The sequence below is a fragment of the Tiliqua scincoides genome, chromosome 4, assembly GCF_035046505.1.
Source record: "Tiliqua scincoides isolate rTilSci1 chromosome 4, rTilSci1.hap2, whole genome shotgun sequence".
Lineage (NCBI taxonomy): Eukaryota > Metazoa > Chordata > Lepidosauria > Squamata > Scincidae > Tiliqua > Tiliqua scincoides.
Window position 1 is genome coordinate 91,850,456 of NC_089824.1, and position 6,000 is coordinate 91,856,455.

Consider the following 6,000-nt stretch of genomic DNA (forward strand, 5'->3'; position numbering starts at 1 on the left):
CCTAGGCTGCAATCCTACCCACACTTACCCAGGAGTAAGTCCCATTGACTATCATTGTTAAAAGAATCTACCGTATTTTTCGCTCCATAAGACACACTTTCCCCCCCCCCAAAAAGTGGGGTAAAAGTGTGTGCGTCTTATGGTGCGAATACTGGGGGCAAGGTCCGCACCGGAGGCAAGGTCCTCATTTGCACAGGCGCCACAGGGGGAGGACAGGCTTACTTTAAAAGTAAGTTTTCCTCCTCTAAAAACTAGGTGCGTCTTATGGTCAGGTGCGTCTTATGGAGCGAAAAATACGGTACATAGCAGCTTGTTAAAACTACAGGTCTGTAACATTTCCCCAACTACAGTCATATACCATGGTAGCATCTCACATACCATGATAGCATCAAGTCTAATATATTAAAAATAAAATATTGAAATGAATGGGGACCCACCTGAAATTGGTTCGTGTCCCACCTAGTGGGTCCTGACCCACAGTTTGAGAAACACTGCCCAGGACAGCTGTGAAACCAATTACATGGAAATCCATTAATCTCTGTAGGTCTGAGGCATTTTTGAAAAGGAGGCAGTCCCTTTCAACAGAAAAAAGGGGCTGAGGAACTTCTGCTTTGGGCCTGCAACCCATTCTACAAAGCTTTATATACAAAGCTTTCTATCTGTTCCTGTGGCTTATATTTCTTTGGTCTTGGCTGCTGTGGCATCAAATATGAGAAAGCGGCAGCCCATGTGTGTAGCACTGTGTCCATAAAATGATCTTGTAAGGATGCTGAGAGTTCCTGTGTTTTCACTTGTTCTTTTGCTTGCTCGCTGCCATTTGTTTTGTTGCTTGCTTTGGTTATTTTTCTTTAATGATTTGTATTGGGTTGTTTGTTTTTAAACAGCTGTGAGCTGCCTTGATGCTGTCTTGCTGTGGAAGAGGCAGCATATAGAGATTTTTAATGAATAGCTCCCTCTCCAAACCCAAGCCCTTGGTTGGCAATCTTCAGTCTCGAAAGACTATGGTATAAGCCTACAGCACCCGGTATTCCCAGGCGGTCTCCCATCCAAGTACTAACCAGGCCTGACCCTGCTTAGCTTCCGAGATCAGAAGAGATCAGGCATGTGCAGGGTAACATCTGTGCCCTTATTCTTAGGGCTAAACTAAACATGGTGTTAAGCCAATTAGTAGCACTAAAATAGTACGTTTTTCAACCGAGTAAATAGCAGCCAGTTCAATGTGTTCCCACCCTTCCCCACTGAATTGCATCTATGGCAGGGAGCTTTAATTCTACCTTCCCACCATGCTTCCTATTTGAATCCTCCCATATGTGCTATTTAACAAGGAAAAAAAGAACTCCTATTGGTTTTCCAGATCAGCGTTGAAACCATTATAAAGCCCCCTGCCACAGATCCAATCCAGTGGGGTCTCTCAATTTGGCTGCCATTTATGTGGTTAAAAGCAAACCTGTCAGCCCTGACAACTGTTTGATTCCACCTGGAGTTGGGTCTGTAGACACATGAAGAGAAGTGCTTCCAGCTCTCCTATATACTACAACAATACTTCCTTGCCTACTACACACATCCGTTTCCCAACAACTGGGTACAAAATCACAGAGAACATAAAGACTGAAGAAGTTAGTCATTTCCCTTTGAATGGTTGCATATACACCATCTGCATCAGTCCAGGTGGGCTTTTGATGGAATACAGGTAAGTCTTGGCTCAATGACAATCTCATGAGGGCCTTATTCTGCCTGAACAAATATATTAGTGTTCCAGCAGCATAATGCAAATGCGTGTTTTGTGCAGCTGGGCTGCCACTACATGAGGCAAGTGACTGTAGCAGTGTACCATGGTCAATTTGTGTCCTCCAATACCAGGTGGGAGAGGGGGGGGGGTAGGTGGATCAAAGCTGGGAAGGGGACAGTATTGGCAGCAGCCTTACCCCACTCCCCAGTCTCGATTTGCCTTCCCAGGTCCACTTGGACTTGCCAGCACAGGCCTGAGTAGATCTATGCAGGTGGCTGAAGCTTATCCCAGGGCAAAGGAAGAAAAGTTTTCTTACCCAGAGGAGACCTCCAGGACTCCTCACCCCCCAGATATAGCGCACATGCTGGTGGCGCAGCTGCATTGGAAAAAGTTATTTGATAGGATTGGGCTACTACTGTAGTAAGATTTTGCTATTCATGACGGCTTAATAAAATATTGTTGAAAACAAAAACAAAATAAATTCACCAATAAAATTAGAAAACATGCCATTCTACAGAAATAACAGTGAGTGCAGTAATTACAGAGTCAGGCAGCAGCAGACCAACTCTGTAAGGATACATTGTATTGGCAACCTTCAGTCTCGAAAGACTATGGTATCGCGCTCTGAAAGGTGGTTCTGGCACAGCGTCTAGTGTGGCTGAAAAGGCCAATCCGGGAGTGACAATCCCTTCCACACCGGGAGCAAGTGCAGTCTGTCCCTGCTCTGTCTCCCTGGCTATGGGCCTTCCTTCTTTGCCTCTTAGCCTCAGACTGTTGGCAAAGTGTCTCTTCAAACTGGGAAAGGCCATGCTGCACAGCCTGCCTCCAAGCGGGCCGCTCAGAGGCCAGGGTTTCCCACTTGTTGAGGTCCATCCCTAAGGCCTTCAGATCCCTCTTGCAGATGTCCTTGTATCGCAGCTGTGGTCTACCTGTAGGGCGCTTTCCTTGCACGAGTTCTCCATAGAGGAGATCCTTTGGGATCCGGCCATCATCCATTCTCACGACATGACCGAGCCAACGCAGGCGTCTCTGTTTCAGCAGTGAATACATGCTAGGGATTCCAGCACGTTCCAGGACTGTGTTGTTTGGAACTTTGTCCTGCCAGGTGATGCCGAGGATGCGTCGGAGGCAGCGCATGTGGAAAGCGCTCAGTTTCCTCTCCTGTTGTGAGCGAAGAGTCCATGACTCGCTGCAGTACAGAAGTGTACTCAGGACACAAGCTCTGTAGACCTGGATCTTGGTATGTTCCGTCAGCTTCTTGTTGGACCAGACTCTCTTTGTGAGTCTGGAAAACGTGGTAGCTGCTTTACCGATGTGCTTGTTTAGCTCGGTATCGAGAGAATGAGTGTCGGAGATCGTTGAGCCAAGGTACACAAAGTCATGGACAACCTCCAGTTCATGCGCAGAGATTGTAATGCAGGGAGGTGAGTCCACATCCTGAACCATGACCTGTGTTTTCTTCAGGCTGATTGTCAGTCCAAAATCTTGGCAGGCCTTGCTAAAACGATCCATGAGCTGCTGGAGATCTTTGGCAGAGTGGGTAGTGACAGCTGCATCGTCGGCAAAGAGGAAGTCACGCAGACATTTCAGCTGGACTTTGGATTTTGCTCTCAGTCTGGAGAGGTTGAAGAGCTTTCCGTCTGATCTGGTCCGGAGATAGATGCCTTCTGTTGCAGTTCCAAAGGCCTGCTTTGTAAGGCCTGTAAGGCCTTTGCTTTGTAAGGCCTGTAAGGATACAACATGAACAGATAAACATAAAATCATTTCTTGTTTTTGGTTTCCAATCTGTGGCCCTCTTCAAGTGTGCCAGGGCACACTTTTGGGTCATGTGGCTCCCGTTGAGAATGGCTGCTTTAGAGCAGTGTTTCTCAAAATACCACGGACACATATCACTTTGTGTATGTCAGCCCTTTGCATGTACCATCAGAAGTAACTGGTAGTGATGTCATCCCCAGTTACTTCTGGGTTGGGAGGCCTGCAAGACCAGGATGCAATGCACCAAACACTATTAAAAGACTCAGGGCAGGCGCGAAGGCCTTTCAAGTGTGCAAAAATAGCATGCTGAAGCATTGTCCACCAAGCTGAACCTCCTGCAGTTGTTTGGTGCATTACGTCCCAGTCTTGCTTCCGGGACTTGGGTGTCTGGGGTTTGGGGAACATACCACTGGGCACCACGTGCGTACCACTGGTTGAGAAATGTTGCTTTAGAGCAGGGGTGCCCAAACTCCAGCCCTTGGGTCACTCGCGGCCCTTGGGGTTCCCCAATCCAGTCTGCGGGGAGCCCCCAGTCTTCACTGAGCCTTCGGCCCTCTGGAGACATGCTGGAGCCTACACTGGCCCGATGCAACTACTCTGAGTGGGAGGGTCGACTGTTTGACCTCTCGCATGAACTGTGGGTCAAGGGCTCCCTCCACTGCTTGCTGTTTCACATCTGAGAAGCAGCAGCAAAGGAAAGGCTGGCCTTTGTGCAAGGTCTTTTATATGAATGAATCTTCATTCATTTTCTTATAAGTCCCATCTCTAATATATTCATTTATGCACATTTATTCAAATTTTAAATGTAAATTAGTTATCTTTTCCCTGGGCCCCAACACAGTGTCAGAGAGGTGACATGGCCCTCCTGCCCAAAAGTTTGGACACCCCTGCTTTAGAGTATCCATCCTGCCTTAACGGATCTATGGTTATTATGCAGGAGTAGAGCTGGACTAGGACAAAATTCTTGCCACCCAGTGGTGATGGACAGTGAAACTGCCAGTGTGGCATGGCGATGCAAGCAGCGTCAGTCCAGTTACCTGAACAATGAGGATGCTCTCTCCTGTCTCCCCCATCCCTCAAAAGCAGCAGGACTGGAAAACAATGGCTATAAACAAATGTGAAAAAATGAAGAATGACTTGATTTTTTTTTTTCTCACAAATTTTTCTGATTCTGAAATAGCAACACCGGCAGCAAAACTTGACTCTCCAGGGGACATCTTTTGAATTTCCAAGAGTCAGAGGATGTCTGCTTTTTGCAAAGTGTATGTAGGTTATAGGAAAGGCTCTTGGGTATCCTAGACCAAACATTACAGATGGCTGTTTCATATCCCTTGAACACAGTACTTTTTAAGGGCTAGTGTAGTGGTTCTCACACATTTAGCACCAGGACCTACGTTTTAGAATGAGAATCCATCAGGACCCACCGGAAGTGATGTCATGACCAGAAGTGACATCATCGAGCGGGAACATTTTTAACAATCCTAGGCTACAATCCTATCCACACTTACCCAGGAGTAAGTCCCATTGACCATCATTGTTAAAGCATCTTCATAATAGCCCGTTAGAACATACAGATCTGTGACTGTTCCCCAGATGCAGTCACCTACAAGGGTAGCATCGTCTAATATATTAAAAATAAAATATTGAAATGAATGGGGATCTACCTGAAATTGACTCGCAACCCACTTAGTGGGTCCCACCCACAGTTTGAGAAACACTGGGCTAGTGTACATGCACATGTTTGTCAGCTGATAACTGCCAAGTGATTACTGTGAGAGGGTAATCGTAGACATAATCCATCATGTCACAGACGGAGATTTCATATCTTCTCACTCAGCGTTTTACAATGGAGTAGGTTCACACATTCAGCCAGAGTCATTAGATGTCCAAGGATCCAAAAATGTATGTGCATGTGTGAACAGTGCTCCGTGGAATCGGTTCACAGAACTATCTGCAAGTTCTCAAGCATTAAACCATTTTTGCCCAGCTCACAGGTGTATGCATTTGATCCCTGTTGCATATATGCAACATTGGGCAGAAACGGCTTAAGCAAATTTGGCCACCCCTGACCTAGAGCTTACCTGAAGGAAACATATCTGAAGGAATACATACCTGAAGGAAACATATTCTGAAGCCTTCAGAATTGATGGGAATGAAGCTGCTTGCCCCCATCCCATCTTATGCAGGTAACTCTGAGCTGGCAGCCAAATGTTTCACTCCAAACATGCCAACATGAAGGGTATGGGGGGACAACAACTGCCACCTTCCTCCCACACCACCAAACACCACCCCCAAATTGATGGACTAAGGCTGTAGTCCTATCCATACTTACCTGGGAGTAAGCCCCATTGACTATGATGGGACTTACTTTTAAGTAGATATGCCTAGGATATCTAAGGGCCCAATTCTATCCAACTCTCCAGCTCCAGTGCAGCCACAATGCATACCTGGAGGAGGCCGCTGTGACTGCCTCCCCAGCACAGGATGCAGTGCATGCCCCATGGCTGCACTGGCAC

At 46.8% G+C, this 6,000-nt stretch overlaps 1 pseudogene; it reads right to left on the reverse strand.

Annotated features, from left to right (window-relative positions):
* Positions 1-1,009: 1,009 nt before the first annotated feature.
* On the reverse strand, positions 1,010-1,126 carry LOC136649883 (5S ribosomal RNA; annotated as a pseudogene).
* Positions 1,127-6,000: the final 4,874 nt, after the last annotated feature.